This window comes from Gopherus flavomarginatus, chromosome 5 (genome assembly GCF_025201925.1).
Source record: "Gopherus flavomarginatus isolate rGopFla2 chromosome 5, rGopFla2.mat.asm, whole genome shotgun sequence".
Lineage (NCBI taxonomy): Eukaryota > Metazoa > Chordata > Testudines > Testudinidae > Gopherus > Gopherus flavomarginatus.
Genome location: NC_066621.1, coordinates 14,837,820 through 14,857,060, shown reverse-complemented (window position 1 = coordinate 14,857,060; position 19,241 = coordinate 14,837,820). Strand labels below are relative to the sequence as shown.

The 19,241-nt window shown below is 50.9% G+C and overlaps 2 protein-coding genes across 3 annotated transcripts in view; one reads left to right on the top strand and one right to left on the bottom strand.

Annotated features, from left to right (window-relative positions):
* BLACAT1 (BLACAT1 overlapping LEMD1 locus) overlaps window positions 1-4,204 on the bottom strand; it is a 60,988-nt gene extending 56,784 nt beyond the window's left edge. Inside the window, exon 1 of one of the 2 annotated variants that reach the window (XM_050955634.1) lies at window positions 4,117-4,204. The gene's annotated coding sequence lies outside the window, so the exon portion shown is untranslated. The remainder of the gene's footprint in view (window positions 1-4,116) is intronic. The other variant, XM_050955636.1, reaches the window with a different exon arrangement.
* CDK18 (cyclin dependent kinase 18) overlaps window positions 1-19,241 on the top strand; it is a 174,030-nt gene that overhangs the window by 68,137 nt on the left and 86,652 nt on the right. The window lies entirely within an intron of this gene.

Genomic DNA, 19,241 nt, shown 5'->3' with positions numbered 1-19,241 from the left:
GATTGTGAGGGGAGGAGAGAGCCCCAGGTCTAAACTGGGCTCTGAACCAACCACTGAACCTAGACACCTGGGCAGTGTGAGTTAGATCAGATCCAGATCTGAGTTGGGGGGCTGGCCCCCTATCTTCTGATGGGTCAAAATCCTGGATCCCAACAGCCTCAAACCTCACATCAGAACTTTGCAGCTTGGACCCAGCTCTACCAAAAACAAACAAAACAGGGAACGACCTCAGTTCTTCCTCTTGCTCCCAGGGCCAGCGTGAGTGCCCGGGCAGGTGGTGGTTCAGATATGAGGAGTATGCGACTGGCTGGAGGAGAAAGGCCAATGCATGGAGCAGAGGGTGTCAGTCAGCGCTTGCCCAGCGAGTGAGTGACGGCTAGAGAGGTCCTGGTCTGGGGCTCAGTGAAGGTTGTGGCTGGAAGGGGTGGTGGGAACGGCAGGATTGGCCAGCCAGCGGGGAATCCTAGCAGGGTAACAATGTGTGTACTGAGCTGCCAGCCAGGCAGGTTCCCTACAAGCAGGATTCCCAGCGGAACAAGGACCCTGCAGCATGTCAGTTGGGGACAGAAGAGGCAGCGTGGCAGTAGGATGCTACTGGGATCTCCCCAGCAGCCTGCAGCACGCTGTCACCTCCCGGGCTCTCTGGCAGGGATAGGCAGGCTACAGGGACACCACCTGTTGGTTCTTTCCCTTGCGCTGGCCAAGGGGGTGGTCAGCTGCTCTTTCCTTCCACTACCAAAGCTGGGGGCCCCTGGGGAGGCAGTGGCTTTTTGTCTCCTTTTCAATGAGTTCTTACAAGGGGAGGGAGAGAGTCACATCCTCATCTGACAAAATGTCAGGGAGTGATTCAGAGAGAAGGCGAGCAGCAGAGAGAGGCAGCCCACACAGGAGAGTTGTTTCTAGTTTCCAAATGTCAGCATGTCCTTTAATTAAATGCCGATTAACTGGGGACGCACTCCCTCGTGCTGGAACAGGGCTGCTGCTGTTAACATCAGGCTGCTCCGAGAGCGGGGGCGTTCAGCTCTCGCTTCCTCTTGTCCTTGGGGGATAAACTGTCTGGTTCAAAGGGGACAGTGGGGGAGTAGGGAGCCAGCAGGAGAGCGTGTGGTTTCATGGCTCGGGCACTGGGCTGGGAGTTAGGAGATCTGGGTTCTGCTCCTGCCACTGAGCTGCCATGTGACCTTTCCCAAGTCACTTCCCCTTCTCGTGCTCTCGTTTCCCCTCCCACCCTTTGTTGTGGCTCGTTAGACAGCGAGCTCTTCGGGGCTGGAGTGCACTCTCACTGCAGTATTATCTACACACAGACATTGCACTGGTTTAACTTAAATGAGCATTAAACCAGTGCAAGCCCTTGTGCGGATGCTCTTCTTTCGGCTTAAAAGCAGCTCATTTGGCCTCAGCTTAAACCTCTTCTCCGTCGACTTCAGCTAAACTGCAATAAACCAGTTGCAGACCAAAATGAATGTCCACACAGGCTCTTCCACTGGTTTAAGATTATACCTAGAGTGGTGCTGCTTCCTCATGCAGATGCCCTGAATGTGTGTGCTGCTGGGGCCTCTGGGCAGTAGCGTAATCCACCTAATAACAATGGCCTAAACCTCAGACAGTGTTCTTTGTTCCCAGAACGCCCAAGGCCCTGCTAGAGCATCAGGGAAGCCCGGAGATGTTGCCCTTGGCTTTAGCGGAGTTGGCTCGCACTCCTCTCTTAATTCCCCTGTAACACTGTTACGATTCCCAAGTACACATGCATGTTTAATTATATCAAGTACACAGACAATTGTCAGCAAGAGATGCACTCTAGCTCAACCGCAAGATAGGGGCTGGATGCAGGGTGACGTTCTCTGGCCTTTGCTGTGCATGTCAGACTAGATGGTCAGAATGGTCCATTCTGGCCTTAACGCCTGTGGCTTGACACAGATTTGACTTTTGTCAGCTGTCTACGTGTCCTGTGGCACATGGAAGCCATTCGATGCCGGAGCTCCCAGGGGACAGAGACATCACAGGAAAAGGAAAGAAAGGCCCCACAGCCTCAGCACTGAGTAGTGTAGCTCTATTACAGACAGCTGGGTAACCTGTCTGCAGAAGACTCAGTGGAAATTTTCTGCAAGGTGACAGCACCTCAGGGAGCAATATGGGGCAAGATTTTCACAGCAGCTGAGGGGATTTCCACACACTGAAATGAACAGGTGTGTCTCAGTCCCCTAGACTGCTTTGAAAACATCTGCCTCCCAGACAGCATATTAAATCTCTCATTGGACAACCCCCTTTGAGAGACCACTTCTGTACTATGTCCAGTCAACAACTCACATGAGAAAAGGCTGGGGGATAGGGCGCTGGCCTGGGACGGTGGAGTCATGTCTCAGGCACTGTTGACCCAGAGCCTCCTAGGAAATGTTAAATAGTTCAAGCCCTGTTTTTCAATGCTAAGGAGTGGGAGGAAGGGTTTATTTTCCCTCTTCCTGAACAGCAACTGTTGCCCTTTGCATTATCCAGTTCTGGCATCCGCACCAAAAGATCACTCCGTTTACACCTTCCTTCTGTCGGTCTGCGGGCTCTGGCTGTTTTGTGGGCAGAGCAAGTCCTCTGAGAATTCTGAGGCCCCTTTGCATTGCTAAGAGCTGGTGCAACGCTGCACAAAGGAAACCATCTGCAGTGCACAGCAGCAAATTTTGTTTGTCCTACAAAACCCAGCAACCACACTAGGTATCTTTAAGTACCATCTACTGGCACCTTATGTATTAACTCATTTGCATATATTCACCTATAGGGCACTCCCGTAACAGCCACCGCCTTTACAGCATAGAGGGGCATTGGATTGGTTGGTTGGAAAATACACCCGGTCTCCTTGGGTGATGTAGAGCTGTCAAAAAGGCTCTGTGTCAGCACCATTCTCAGCCTCTAGCATAGGGGGCACAGTGGGGGTATGCCTGGGGCCTGGCCAGAGCACATGGCACTATGGTTAGTCTCTTCTTCTCAAGGCCTCTAGGGGGCCATGGTAAGCAGTATGTAAGATAGAGCAGCCTCAGGCTGCTCTAATTTATGCCAGGGGCAAGACAGGACCCTGGACTATGGGAATGCAAAAGTGACTAAAGCTACTTTTCCGTACCTCCCCTTCCATCCCTGCCTGGGACAACCGAGACTCCAGCCCTGAGCCTGTAGAAATGAAATTGCAAGAGCCACGTGCTCCTAGGGGGGAGAGTTATCCCTCCCCCAAACATCAAGCCATGGGGCTGTCATGTGACAATGGCAGGGCAGGGGTAGTCAGTTATTTTTTGTCACGGTCCAGATTTCTCAGTCAAGGTGCAGACTCCAGAGAAAATAGTAACAATAATGATAATAAGTAAATAAGAAGATTTCAGGATCCGTTCAGAAGCATTTGGGAGTCCAGATTTGACCGGCAGGCTGCCCATTGACTCCTCCTGGGACAGGAAGCCACTTTCTTCTAACACTGAACAAGGAACTTTGTTATAATAAAGAAGACAAGGTGATCCCTAAAGCGCTTTCTCCCTCTACTTCACTGCAGAGCTGCTGTCGAGACCCTTCCCGTGCCTCCATCTGCCGGGCTTTCTGCTTCAGTTTTAAAGAAGCATGATCAGTGCTGGACACCTGTCAGGGCTGTTTGTTAAGTGCAGGCCTTAAGGCCGAATGAGCAAAGAGGTGGGTGAAAAGCCTGCCTTCCTGTGGAAATCCAGGGGTGAACCCCAGTTTATCTGAGCACCAGCGAGCCTAACACTGGACTAGGAAGTGCCGTCCTTGTCAATGAGCTGGCTGCTGCTCATTAAATCCCCACCCTTAAATCCCGAGCAACGCAGTGCGTTGCACTCCCTTGACCCCTGCTCGCGGTCTAGCATTGCCTGCCTGGCTAGCATCCCAGCACTCAAGTTCACAGCCCACCGACCCAACAGGTACCAACCCGCTCTGTCCGGCTGCTTGCCCTTTATCTTGTTCAGCCTCCGCGCCTGAGGTTTGGTGAGGTGGGGGAAGCAGGATGAATCATTTTAGAGGAAGCCGGATTTCCATATCCCCCTGCTGGAAAATTAAAGTCTGATCTTAGTTTGCATCCCAAACGCAATTGCTTTGGGAACCCTGCCTTGCAGCGCCTTGGAAAGCACGTACCTCTCAGCAGCCGGCCCTGTCGGGATCAGTGTCCATGCCATCTACCTGGCAGCAGGATCTTCCTTCCCCTCGCGCTGAGCATCATCTTTTCTCTGAACACCGAGGTAGTCGAAAGCTGCAACTTAAGGACTTGACAGAGTGGGGAGGGCTGGATGGACTCATTGTGCATGCAAGGCAGCCATTGGTTCTGCCTCTCCAGCCGCCGTGCCAGTAGGTTAGGTTACGCATGTCATCCCTCTCCTCTGTTCCTATTATTCATGTGTCACTGTCCCTCCCCGCTTGGTGCTAGAAGGGAGGAGGGGGAGGTTAAGTTACTGCTGCGTGTGTGTGTGTGTGTGTGTGTGTGTGTGTGTGTGTGTGTGTGTGTGTGTGTGTGTGTGTGTGTGTGTGTGTGTGTGTGTGTGTGTGTGTGTGTGTGAGAGAATTAACAAGGCAGCACGAGTCAAGGCTGCCGCCTAGTGTGTGCACTGGAGCAGATGCAAATGCTGCTAGAGGCAGAGACCTGTTTAGCAAAACCACCTCTTCTGCCATCGCCCGTTCCCGCCCTGCACAGTGCAGCATATGGTGTATGGTTTTTAATTTCCTGGGCATGACACTTCTTAAGGTGACTAGCAGGTTTCTCGTCGCTCTTTATCAGGTCTTTTATTAGCCCTCCGCTAGATCCATACAGGCCAACTGTCCTCGTTGGCTGAGCAAAGCGCTTACCCTTTTACTGCTCGGAGCTTCCTGTGCAGTGCCAAGTCCTCGGCCAAATTCCTGTCCCCGGGGTTTGATTCTCAGCCAGTGCAATGAGACCTGTATTACGCCTTTAAGGCAGTATTTTCCCAACTTCGAGGGAAATTAAATCAGTCGTGCCCTTTCTTCCACCCTGCCATGTGGTATTAACTGCAAACCCCAAATGAGCTGTCGCTGAGTTGACTGTGTAGATCTTCACAATGTGATCAAGATAGTTAACATTTAAAGTATTGTCATTGGCATCTGAGCTAGCAACCATTGAGGGTGTAGTTTCAGGCTCTCTGCAAACTCAGGCAGAGTTGCTGCATGGGTTACGCTCATCACGCTTTGAAGTGTTTTTTGCAACCATAACAGCTAAAAGCTTACTTTAAAAAAAAAAACACAAAACATGAAAGCTGAGGCTCTGGAGAACAGTTTGAGAACCTTGTCAACCCTGCTGGCTAGTACAGGGGGACATGCCCCCATACTTTTGTGAAACGCTTGTTTAAGCATAGGATGATGGGAACTTTATCACTTGAAATCTCTTTCCATCCAGCATAGTTCAATGGAGTTAAATGGGATTGCTACTTTCCTCCTCATAGTTCCTCCCCCTTATTTATCACTCTCGAACATGGGCAGAGCTCTGATGGCAACCGCTGTGCTGTGTGTGGAGTTAGGCTATGAAAGCATTAGACTTAGTTTGGTAAATGCCAATTTCCCTGTACACCCACAAACCGATGAAAAGATATTTCCCTCGATAATAATCAGAATGTACAGATCAGCAAAGGAAGAAAAACGCTGCTTGAGAACTTATTGGAGTTTGATTTAAGGCTGTTTACTTTGTATCTTTTGACACATGATGTTGACAGTTTGTGTTTTAATGGTTATAAAGCCTTTAACTTTTTGAATCTCTTCATTGACGGTCATTAATAATTGCTTGACCCTCCTACAGTCTGAACCCCCCACAATTTCCTGCCAAGCCTAGGTATAGTTAAAGTGGGACAACTTTTGGGTCTAGATAAGCCCCTAGTCTAGATGTGACCGTAGCGTATGTAATAGCAGGACCCCATCCTGCTTCATTCTGCCTAGTACAGTATTGCAAGGGGATCAGCCAGTACTGTAAAACTCCTATTTTATGAGTTCATAAAATCAAAATGTTCATAAAATGGAACCCCATAGGTGCAGGGCCTGGTGAACTGTGGCTTTTTTCTTGTCCTTCACTTCACTGCAGTGGGGTTCCCCGTGCACTGAACGCATCAGAATGGGAAGCCATGCCGACCTGTTCTTCACTGTAAAATTGAGGCTCTGGATGCACAGGTGCTGACTTTCCAAAGTGCCAGGGGAGTGCTCGACCCGCAGCTCTGCCCCAGGTCCCACCCCCGCTCCACTCCTTCCCCTAAGACCCCACCCTACCTCTTTCTGCCTGCTCTCCATCTCTGCCCTGCCTCTTCCCACCCAGTTCTGCCACCTCCCTTGGGCGCACCGCATCCTCGTTTCCCCCCCCCCCCGAGCCTCCTGCATATCATGAAACAGCTGATTGCGGTGGGCAGGAGGTGCTGATCCACAGGACCTGCCAGTGGGCACTGAGGCACTGGGGGCGGGGAGTGAGGAGCAGATAGAGGGGCTTCCGGTGGGTGCTCAGCACCCACCATTTTCTCCCCATGGGTGCTACAGCCCCGGAGCACCCACAGAGTCAGCGCCTATGCCTGTAGTATGTATAGACATTTCCTGTTTCTGTCTAGTCTATTGCTGTTCCCACGTGCTGATCCCGGCGGTGTCCCACTGGCACTCTCGTCCTCTCCCAAGCATTGAAAAGAACAAAAATGATCCAGTTTGTATGCATGGGGCATAGCAAATGGATTTGCCATTTTTGCAGACTTGTTTTTTGGTTTTTTTTTACAAAAAGAAAAAATTAATCACTTCATGCTGCTGCAGTTACAAAGCAATACAAAGGCTGGCAAGCAATTTTAATCAGGTACCCATTGAATGCTCTGCCCAAGGAGTGTTTTGTAAGGATGATTAGGACAGCAGATGCAAACAAAGAATTCTTCCATTCATTTCATTTTTCGGTAGTGCCTAGAATTGGAGTTATGTTCTCACAGATCCACAGCAATGTCAGATTTCGCTGTTGTCCCTATGATATGCATAATGGCCACTTTGAACTGCCCAGATCCTCCTGCTCCAGAATCGAAGGCCTCTACTGCTTGGGCTAAATGAGACTCTCTCCTTAGCAGCAACAGGACCTGTCACATGCCGGTGGGCAGTTCTGATTCTATCCAGTAGAGGACAGTGGTTTGCAGCTGCCTAATCCAATTTAGCGCAACACTGGCTGTGAATATTCTTGCAAGTCTTTGCACTGTTGAAGAGCGAAGAGGAATGGAGGAGTTCTCAGAGCCAGCTGCTGCAGGGGGTTATTTCTGAGCAACGGGCAAGAAGCACATGTGGGTTATTGACAGTTTGCAGGATCAGATCAAACAGGTGTCAGATGGTAACAACTTCCAGCTGCTACCGACCTGGACAGGGAATAGACCAGCCCAGCTGTAGATTGAAAGGCTTTATACTTAGTCCTGCCTTGAGTGGAGGGAACTGGACTAGATGACCTCTCGAGGTCCCTTCCAGTTCTGTGATTCTATAGCCAATACCAAGCCCCTGGGCTAGTTAGTCCTTCTCCAAGCAGGGAGTTGGACTAGATGACCTCCTGAGGCCCTTCCACCCCTGATATTCTATGATTCTATCAAAAGAGCTCCTCATGGCTTCTCAGAAGTTTCTGGTACAATTGCCCTGACGAGGTAGAGGAACAGAACAGACTTGTCCCGTTATCTTCTGAACACAAAGTACTGGCAGGGAAAGACTATTTATTTAGCATCCAATTTCCTGGACTTGTACACATCCTTCTCTGGGAATAGTTCCAGGTGCATTTTCAGCAGCAAGTCTCCTGTTGGTCGGGTCTCTGCATAGGCTGGTTTTCTGCAGGGAAATGTGTTCCCAGCACTGTGGAAATCACGGAGAAATGACCAGCCCCGGAGATGTGGATTGAGGGGGAACTGGAGGAACAGATCCAGAGACTCAGAGATTGGGGACTCTTGTGGGCACTATACTTGTGCTCCCAGGAGAGACTGATCAAAGTCAAGTGAGTTCACTAGTGAGGAAGAGAGGGTGTGCGTGCACATACATGGACACTCCTACACATGTACACAGATGGACACACACACACTGTGCACTCATAGAAACAAACACATACATTTAAATACAGCCCCAGCTAAGTGCCTGGTAAATGAGAGGGCTCTGGTTCTGACAGATGATACAGCGCCTGACACAATGGGTCCCTGATCCCTGACTGGCGCCTCTAAACTCTACCGTAATATAAACAATGTCAGTCATTTATTACCACACCACAAACCAGTTTCTCATGGGTTAAGTGAGTTTCTTCGAGCAAGGCCCCATCAGAGTGTGGCCTCATTGTGGACAAACATATACCAAACAGCGCCAGGCTTGGAAGGTTTACGGCCGTGGGTGCTACTGTAACACAGAAAGCAAATAGTAATGGAGCCGTAGTTAAGGTTGAGAGTCACTATTAAAAGATGACTATTCCAAAAATTCATATGCTGAGGGGTAGGGTTAGTGCTCCAAATTTGGGGTCATTAGAGCAAGCGGTTCATGAGATTTAGCACCCCTAAAAAACATATGTTTACAGAATCAGCTGCTTGTTGCAATACAGTAGCACCTCAGAGTTGCGAACACCTCGGGAATGGAGCTTGTTTGTAACTCTGAACAAAACGTTATGGTTGTTCTTTCAAACATTTACAACTACTGAACAGTGACTTAATACAACTTTGAAACTTTACTATACAGAAGAAAAATGCTGCTTTTAACCATTAATTTCAATGAAACAAGCCCAGAAACAGTTTCCTTACCTTGTCAACTCTTTTTTTAAACGTTCCCTTTATTCTTTTAATAGTTTACGTTTAACACAGTACTGTACTGTATTTGCTTGTGTGTGTGTGTGTGTGTGTGTGTGTGTGTGTGTCTGCCGCTGCCTGATTGTGTATTTCCGGTTCCAAATGAGGTGCGTGGTTGGCCAGTCAGTTTGTAACTCTGTGGTTCTACTGTAGTAAGAAAGCTGTTATGATTGTAGGTTTTACATCCTACAACTGTCTTTCCAAAATCCATCCACTAGAGGGAAGAACCAATGACTAGTTATTGGATGTCAGTGATCTGTAGAGACTGGAACTGTGGGAGATGGCTTGTTTGCCTTAAAAATATTTAAGCTTAACAGTTGTGACGTAGACCAAACCTCCCAGATATGTTATCCCGACTCTGCAATGAGTAACATAAACTCCTACTTCTCAGAAACAAATGCTAATGTTAGGAAAAGATTTTTCCTCAACATTTTTAAAAGTCCTGTCTTCATCTATCTTAAATTTTAAAAAAGGGGCTGAAATGTTGAAAGGCTCCTGGAGACTTTACTGTTGTTCTTTCTTGTTACTGTTTTCCTTATTCTGAAACTGGACATTCAGACCAAATGCACTTTGGTTGCTCCTTGTACAGGGGGAAAAAGCCATGCTCTGCGCTTCCATAATTCCCTTTTGCCTGAGGAGACTCAAGGCATGTTCCAACTGCTAATGCACAACAACCTTGTGAAACAGGCAGTGCCCTTCTGGTTGGACTGATGGGGACCTGAAGCAGTAACTCTCCCAGTGTCACACTGATTCAGCGGCAGAACCAGGCCTGGAATGCAGGAGCCCGGACTCCCAGTCCCAGTTGCCAACCTTCACGTGGTAAATAAGCCCCCCGACTTTCACAATAAGCCAAAAATCATGCTAATCCCATTTCAGAACAAGGACAGAACAAGACAATCCCTAAGAACCCCAACACTCTGTGTGACTAGATCCCCCCGGCGTGCAATCTAGGACTGTGGAGGGCCTGCTGTGCACCCCGACTCTCTCCCCTCACTTGTCCCGACTTGCCGGGAGCCAGTCAAAAAAAGCAACAAGCTACAAACCAAACAAGCTACAAGCCAAAAACTAAGCCAACAAGCAACTCACAAGCCAATTAAGCCAAAACCAATTTTTACCTGAGGTCTCTGTGACCCTTCTCAGCCCTTATGTCAAGAGCAGCAGTGCAGAGAGATTCCTGGGAGGGGGCTGGGAGCCATGGGGCTGCCTCCCTGACAGAACAGATTTCACAGCTGGAGCCTGCCCCAGAGCAGGGTCGGCTTTAGGCCAATTTCTCCCAGATCAGGCCCCGTGCCTAAGAGGGCCCCGCACCCTAAACAAGAGCATCTAATTTTTTAATTTTTACTCACCCAGTGGCGGTTCGGGTCTTCGGCTCTTCGGTGGCAGGTCCTTCACTCACTCCGGATCTTCGGTGGTGGGTTCTTCACTTGCTCCGGGTCTTTGGTGTCATTTCGGCGGTGGGTCCTTCAGTGCCGTGGAAGACCCAGACCGCCGCCGGGTATTCAAATAGGATCCCACACTTCCTAAAGCCAGCCCTGCCCCAGAGTTAATATTTAAAAGGCAACAGTGTGCATGTGTGCATGCGTGTGTGCATGCTGGGGGCCGAGGGATGCAAAATAGCTGCTGGCGATGCTGTTTTGGAGAGCTACCATAGCTGTGCTCACCCCCTGATTAAACCCTGCCCTGCCCCACAGTAACATAACGTCCAGTAGAGATCAGTGCCCTCTGTGTGATCAGAGGAGTCGATGCTCTGTTCAGGCACAGGAGGGGCCACAACTTGGTTGCCTGGTCAATGCTTTTATCAGCCACCAGACTGGCTTGTGCTCACATCAGTGCCCATGAGGATGGAGCCGGAGCCGGCGCCAGCTATGGGAAGGGTGAGAGCTGGAGCTGCACAGGGATGCTTTAATTCGGCCTGGATGAAGAAAAGATCTGTAGGCTGCTGGGCACCATAGCATGGGTGCGTGGGTGGGGCAGATTCATACCACCTTGTGTCTGCGCAGCTTTGGCCTAGGCTGGGGTTATGCCGAGCCAGCTGGCTTTTTGGCAGCCAGTTGTATCTCTGAACTGCCACAAGGTGGCAGCATGTCCAAAAATTAATGCAGTGTCCATCCAGTGCGGGGACTCGTTCTGTTCTTCATCTGACTCGAGCACTGGTGATGCTGCCAGCCTAGGGATTCTGGGGATACTCTGCTCCCCACAAACCTCCTCCGTGTGAAGCTAGCAGGTCCAACAGCCCCAGGGCTCTGAGCTCTGCCTCACTTTGTCTCTGATCTCTCAGCTAACAGGGAAGCAGCTATGACAGGAGCAGCAGCAGCAGGGTTTGCTCATGGCAATGCTTGAGAGGGACCAGGGTTCAGATCCAGCCACATCAGAGGGCAGGTAAACGGAGATGGCAGAGGGCAGGGGGTAGCACTTAACTTGCAAGGCATTGGAAGGAGACAGGGAGTGCCCCGGGCTGGCTCCCTGCAGCAGAGTCACAGCAGATCAGCTGTGCCTTATCTAACCAGGCGACTGATGATAAATCTGTTCACTGCTGGTCTCTTCCACAGTCCAGGAAGTACATCCGGGACTTGCTCACCTTCTTTGAGGCAGCTGTCCCAGCATGCTGGCCGCCACCATACGGAGCAGCTGCCACAGGACATAATGACACAGGCTGGAATTTTCAAAAGGGCTCAGCCCCCCACAGTTAGGGCCAGATTTTCAGAAGAGCTTAGTGCCCACCGAGGCAGTGCTAAGCTGTAAGCAAGTTGGGTGCTGAGCCCTTCAAAATCTGGCCCATAAATATCTTCCTCCTGGTAATGCCATGTCTAGACCATGAATCCCCAATCAAAAAGCTTGAAACCAGACCCCATAATAACCATGTGCCCTTCTCTAGCATCCCCCTCATGTGTTACTGAATTGTGCCCCGTGATGCCTAGCTGTGAAATATTTTCTGGAAGAGAAAGCTGAAGCACAGAGAGCAGAGCGACTTGTCCAGTCTTCACTCAGCAGCATAGAGATTAGAACCCCGGTCTCCCCATTTCCAGACCTGTTCCTTATCCAGTTGGTGTGATGCAGTAGGGACTGTCTGTGTGGGGAGTGGGAGAGCAGGGGAGGACTTTAGGGGATGGACGATGCCAGGGCCTGTAACCTGAGCTAGGTAAGGGAGGGGAAAGGTCAACACCTTTGCCCGGGAAGGGCACAAAGGAAGGGAGTGGCAAGAGGGAAGCAGTTTGAGTTTGGGCTTGGGGCTGTGTGGGCGGAATTCAGGGTATCCTAGCTAGGATCCAAGCACCCTGAAAGCCCAGAAGGACTCGGTGGAGGGGTCCTGACTGTGCCTGCAAGCTCTGCTGTAACCTGTGTTCCTGTTGTCCAATAAATCTTCTGTTTTACTGGCTGGCTGAGAGTCACTGTGGGTCCCAGGAAGAGGGGTGCAGGACCGGACTCCCCCACACTCCATGACAACTGGTGGCAGCGGCGGGAGATACTGCACCCCGTGGATGGCGCTTCCTGCAGTAAGTGACTGGGGAGCAGTAAAACGAAGGGGTGATTAACCCCTGGGAGTGTGTGCCCAGTAAGAAGGACTTTGCAGTAACAGGGTCCCCCGGGGGATTGCAGCGAGCGGTCCCAGGGGCGGAGGAGTCTGCAGCTTGACCCTGGCAGAGAGGTGGTGACCTCACGAAGGGCTGGTGCACTAGGGGTCCCCCTGGAAACCGTGGGGAGCGGCGAGCACCCCGGCCTGTGAGTGGCCAGCAGGAAGATATATGCCAAGCGGCGCAAGTGTGACCTGCTGGAGCTGTGCAAGCAGAGGGGGCTGTGCCCGCAGGGAGACGCACCAAGGACCAGCTGATTGCCCAGCTGGAGCAGGGAGACCGCATGAATGAACGGAGCCCTGTCTCTGAGGGAAGCAGCCGGGCAGATGCAGTGCAGGCACCAGTGTCTGTCCCCGCTGGGAGTGATCAGCCGGCGGACGAGGGCTTCCCGAGACCCCCCCTTCCTGTGCCTAGGAGAAAGGCGGGGAGGAGCCCAGTGTATACCGAGGGCACCATGACACCCCCGGCCAGCAGGGGATCCTCCCGGCGAAGCTCACCCCCCAGCAGGGGATCCTCCCGGCAACGCTCGGCATCCGTGGAGCGGATGCGGCTGGAATATGAAAGGGAGCTGAAATGGGAGGAGCTCGAGTTAAAGAGGCAAGAGCTGGAGGAGAAGGAGAAAAAGCGTAAACATGAGGAGAACCAGCGTAAACATGAGCGGGAGGAGAAGGAGAAACAGCGTAAACATGAGCTGGACCTGGCCCGGCTGAGGAGAAGTGAGGCCCCGGCTGCGGTGAGTGAGGGGGGACCCAAGCCTACAAAGAGCTTTGATAAGCACTTGCTGCCCCAGCATAAGGAGGGGGAGGACATAGATACCTTCCTGACGGCCTTTGAGAATGCCTGCGAGCTGCACACGGTTGACCCTGCAGACAGGATCGCAGTTCTCACCCCCTTACTGGACTCCACAGCCGTGGAGGTGTACAGCCGACTGAAAGGGGCGGAGGCAGGGGACTACGAACTGTTCAAACAGGCCCTGCTCCGCGAGTTTGGGCTGACTCCTGAGATGTACCGGAAAAAGTTCCGGAGCCAGCGTAAAACCCATGAGGTCACATACCTACAACTGGTCAACCGGGCGCAGGGGTATGCCCGCAAGTGGACAGCTGAGGCCCAAACTAAAGAGGACCTGCTTGACCTATTCATACTGGAGTACCTGTACGAGCAGTGCCCATCCGACTTGAGGCTGTGGTTGATGGACCAGAAGCCGGAGAACCCACAGCACGCAGACCAGCTGGCCGACCAATTTGTGGACAGTCGGGCAGGGGATGGCAGGGAGGATTCTCGAAGGAGCAGGCCTGCCTCAACGCAGAGAGAGAGTCATCATGGGACCTCCCAAAGGGGGCCTATGGAGAACCCCCCCAAAAGGGGAACATCCAGCGTCAGGTCCCTCCGACCCACTCAAGGGGACCCACGAGACATGGGCTGCTATCGCTGTGGCCAACGAGGTCACATACGGGCCCAGTGCCCCAAGCTCAGGTTACAAGCAACTGAATGAGGTAAACTATGTGGTGGAGCTGTCAAACCGGGCACATCACCGTCGGGTGTACCATGTGAACATGATGAAACCATACTATGACAGGGGGAATGTGGTGTTGGCCGTGTGTGGACATTGGGAGGGGCAGGGAGATGACCCCTTAGTAGATCTATTCCCTGGGACAAAAGCTGGTTCCCCTCTGGAGGCGATTCCCCTCTCTGATCAACTGACCCCGGGCCAGCACACTGAGATCAGGGGGGTGCTGCATCTATACCGACAGCTGTTTTCCAACCAGCCTGGATGCACTAATTTGACTGTCCACCGGGTGGAGACTGGGTCACATCCCCCTATAAGATGCTCTCCTTTTCGGGTCACTGGTAAAACTGCCCAGGATCTTGAAAGAGAGGTCAGGGACATGCTGGCTTTGGGGGTGATCCAGCCGTCTTCCAGCCCTTGGGCCTCGCCAGTGGTGCTGGTCCCCAAGAAGGATGGGTCAATCCGGTTCTGTGTGGACTATCGAAAGCTCAATGCCATCACCATATCTGATGCCTACCCTATGCCCAGGCCTGACGAGCTCCTAGACAAGCTGGGAGGTGCTCGGTACCTCACCACTATGGATCTTACCAAAGGCTACTGGCAAGTGCCGCTGGACGCAGATGCCAGGCTGAAATCGGCCTTTATCACCCCTCTGGGGCTCTATGAGTTTCTGACCCTGCCCTTCGGCCTCAAGGGAGCACCGGCCACCTTCCAGCGCCTGGTGGATCAGCTACTAAGGGGGATGGAGAGTTTTGCCGTGGCGTATATTGACGACATCTGCGTCTTCAGCCAGACCTGGGAGGACCACATGTCCCAGGTTAAACAAGTCCTGGACCGACTCCGAAAGGCTGGGTTAACAGTAAAGGCTGAGAAGTGCAAGATGGGGATGGCTGAAGTATCTTACCTGGGCCATCGGGTGGGGAGCGGCTGCCTGAAGCCGGAACCAGCCAAGGTGGAGGTGATCAGAGACTGGCCTGCTCCCCAAACCAAAAAGCAGGTCCAGGCCTTTATTGGGATGGCGGGGTACTATCGAAGGTTCGTGCCCCACTTTAGTGCCATAGCCGGCCCCATCATTGAACTGTGCAAAAAGGGGAAGCCAGACAAGGTGATCTGGACTGAGCAGTGCCACGAGGCTTTCTGGGCGCTGAAGGAGGCTCTGGTTAGTGGCCCAGTTCTGGCAAACCCAGATTTTGACAAACCCTTTATGGTGTTCACCGATGCCTCAGACACGGGACTGGGGGCAGTGTTAATGCAGGAGGATGAAAAGGGGGAGAGACACCACATCGTGTACCTGAGTAAGAAGCTGCTACCCCGGGAACAAAGCTACGCGGCCATCGAGAAGGAATGCCTGGCCATGGTGTGGGCCCTTAAGAAGCTAGAGCCATATCTCTTTGGGCGACACTTCACCGTGTACACCGACCACTCTCCCCTGACCTGGCTGCACCAGATGAAAGGAGCCAACGCCAAGCTCCTGAGGTGGAGCCTGCTCCTGCAGGACTATGACATGGACGTGGTCCATGTGAAGGGAAGTGCCAACCTGACAGCGGATGCGTTGTCCCGGAGAGGGGGCCCTGAACTTCCCCAGGTCACTGGGCAGAGTGACCCTGCCCAGTTCAGTCTCGAAGGGGGGAGAGATGTGATGCAGTAGGGACTGTCTGTGTGGGGAGTGGGAGAGCAGGGGAGGACTTTAGGAGATGGACGATGCCAGAGCCTGTAACCTGAGCTAGGTAAGGGAGGGGAAAGGTCAACACCTTTGCCCGGGAAGGGGAACAAAGGAAGGGAGTGGCAAGAGGGAAGCAGTTTGAGTTTGGGCTTGGGGCTGTGTGGGCAGAATTCAGGGTATCCTAGCTAGGATCCAAGCACCCTGAAAGCCCAGAAGGACTCGGTGGAGGTGTCCTGACTGTGCCTGCAAGCTCTGCTGTAACCTGTGTTCCTGTTGTCCAATAAACCTTCTGTTTTACTGGCTGGCTGAGAGTCACTGTGGGTCCCAGGAAGAGGGGTGCAGGACCGGACTCCCCCACACTCCGTGACAGTGTCTCATTTACGTCAGCAAGTGTAGAAGTTGTGTCTAGAGTCACACACCATTCAGCATCTTTTGTTGGTTTGAGTTTGAATGTTTTTTTTTCCATTCCTTTTGCTTCCATTCCTTTTGCTTCCTCCTCTTGAGCTTTGCTTTCAGGTTCCGGTTCCTGGCACCCTACAATGAACCTCCAAACAGAATTGCCCTCTCCCTTTAAGCTCTGTGCATCATGTAGTGGTTTGCAAGGGTTTCTGAGAGTTTGATGGATTTAGATCTGTGCAGGACTAAAGTGAAGCCTGCAAGCTTTGTTTCTGAAAGCTGATCTGCATAATCATCCCAAACCTGATCAGTGTTAAACAGGGGCTTGAGCACCCAACATTTAGATCTGGATCCCAACCACCCCAAACTGTGGGGATGTTGGATTCCAGGAGTTTGGGGAGGCCTGTTATCTAAGTGGAACCAGCTGCAAAATTGTGATTAGGATCTGCATTCATATACTTGCCCCATTCCCGCTCCACCCCCCACGAACTTGGGAGCTGTTTGGATCTGGGGTTTGGTTTGGATCCAGAATCTTCAGCGTGACAGAATAAATGTGCAAAGTCCAGCACAATATGCAAAATCACCCTGACATTTCCCTTATGTTTGCTTAACAAGTAAGCAGCTAAAAATATGTTGGTTATATCCGGAGGCTTGTGAACCAAGAGATTTAAAGCCATAAACAGTTGTTCTAACCTTGTACTCTTTGCTCTCAGTTCTACGCCACTGGAGCTTCATTGACTTAATAGCGTTACTCTTGATGTACACGATGTGAATGCCAGGAGGATCACATCCAGCTCCTGCAAATGCAGATGCTCTTGTGTGGCATTTCTGGATGTAATTTATAAGGCTCTCGACAGTGTAGAGAGAAGCTTCATAGAGACCTGTCCTGACATAACCTTTAGCCATTGCTTTGGTGGCTCTGCAAGTGCAGGGAAAGCTGCTTCATTAGTCAAAACAATGCTAGAATTGCACCGTTTAATAATCTGCATTAGGATTTGCTACTCTGGATTTGAGCTGTGTTGGGGGGTGTCTTATAGATTACAGGTCCGGTTCTGTGCTGCCCTCCTTGGAGGCACGGGGAGGGGTTGGCAAAGATGCCTTTAAGATCCCCAGATTCTGGCCCAGATGAGGGCCAGTTTGGTACCTAACATGACTTAGAGCAACGGTGGATGTTGCTATCATTTATGGCAGCCTCCTCAGGGCTGCCCAAGGGGTATCACAGCCCACAGTGCCTTTGCAGAACCCCCCTATCTCCTCCCTTATGCGCCCTACACTGGGCCTTGCCAGGGGAGCAGGGCAGGGTCGGTTACACTGGTCCTGTGATGCTCTGGTGCCAGGGGAATTCTGCCCCAGCCTTTGTATGCTACCTGTGCAGTTTAGAGAGGCCAGGGTGGTTGGGAGAGTGCTATCTGCATTGTAAAGGGATGATTTCCCTGGGCTTTAAGTTACAGATCGTACCGGCATGTATCAGAGCTTGGCTGCGTTTGTTCAGAACATCTGGGTCTTACAAGACAAGATGATTCTGCAAGTACCCGGAATTCCCTTACGTGCTGTTTCACTGACCGGGTTTTGAAATGCGCCTGCTCACTTATTTCCTGTCCCATGAGTCAGGCCCTATTTCGTTCACAATATTGCAAAAATTGCAGATCCCGCAATATTAGGCGTCCACTGCAGTTTTTTAAATGAGCTTATATTGCACAATCCACAATTTTGCAGACTTTTTGAGTATACAGTTAGTGCTGCACTAACATTCAATGCTGGTGAAAATGTAAAAGGCAAATGTGACTGGACTTGGAAGCTACAGCAGTTGTGTTAAGACTTTTTCAGTCTTCTGAATTTTATATTGTAACAATCACTTTTTTTAATGAATGTAACATAGTTGCAGCAAAATGTCTGATTATATAAAAAAAAAATCAGCAGGCATAACAATACCTGAGTGTTTAAATTGTTCCAGCGAATTTTTCTTTAAAAAAATAGCTCTACTCTGGCTTTTCCAAATTACCACTATTAATAAAGGTCCATTATTACTTTTCCATGATTTTCCATGTCTTATCTGCAACTCAACCACAATGAAGATCATCCCACAATTCACATAGGGCCTTTCCCATGGTGGAGAACCACAGCTAGACACGTGCAGGGGAGCAATCTAAAGATTTGCTAAAATATTGCATGTTGTATGTTCCCCTGCTTGCTTTGGGGAGCAGGTTCCCCTTCAGAGATGAAAGGCATGGAGTTAATAGTAATAATCATTCTTTGACACCCCTATGGAGCCTTTTCGATCCTTGACCTCAGAGCTGGCTCAGCCCTGTTTAATAGATGGGGAAACTGAGGCAAGGAGAGGTTTTTGTTTTGTTTTTTAGGGACTGATTTTCCAAGTTGCTGAGCACCTGCAGCTCCTATTGATTTCAACTGGAGTTGTGGGTGCTCAGCACTTCTGGAAATCATACTCTAACTTGATTTGCTGAAGTGTCGTATATAATTTAGTGGCAGGGTCAGGACTAGAATTCAGGTGCCTGGAGTCTTCGGTTTCTGTGTAGTCCACTGGATTACAGCTATCCTTTTCATTGAGCAGCCAGAGCTGGGGTTGTGGGGTGACCCTTCAGCCCCTACTATCTAAAAGGGAAACAAGCCTGTCTGCAACATGGCAGTACAAATGATTGCAGGGTGTATTCACAGAATGTGGGAAATACCACTGGAGCACTTAATAGCTTGAGAATGACATCGGTACTGAAATAGTAGGTGTGTTCAGCTAGGGAAAAACTCCTGCTGTAGATTTACCTAGAGGCTGTTGCCCAGGGAACTGAGAGCTGTGTGCCTTTTGACACCATTGGCCAGGAGCTCCTGCTAACCATGGTTGCATTCTCCTCTTGCCGATGGCCAACTCACGGCTGGTGCTTCAAGTGAGTCCCATCTGAATCAGGTTCTCCAGATCCATCCCCAAACCAGTTTTTCTGCAGTTTAGGAGGCTTGAATCCCTCTCTTCAAACTCTGTCCCTGGGGGCTGAAGTGAGGCTTTCTGCTGGCTTTGTGCACAGGGCTGGAGTTCCACCCATGCGATCACTAGATGATGATTTTCCTCACGAGCAAACTTCTCCTGCAGTTCCCTTGCCAGGGCAGCTCTGCTAGTGTTATAAGAAGAGGTTCCTATGTCAATTCCCCTCCCAAACCCATTGTCCCGGGTTCACAGAGGGCAAGGGGCAGGGTGTTCGTTCATTTTCCCCATGTAAGCAAACCAGCACGGCTTGATACACACACTGACTATTATGGTGGCACCAAGGACCCAGTTATGGTAGGTGTTGTATGCGTATGTAGTT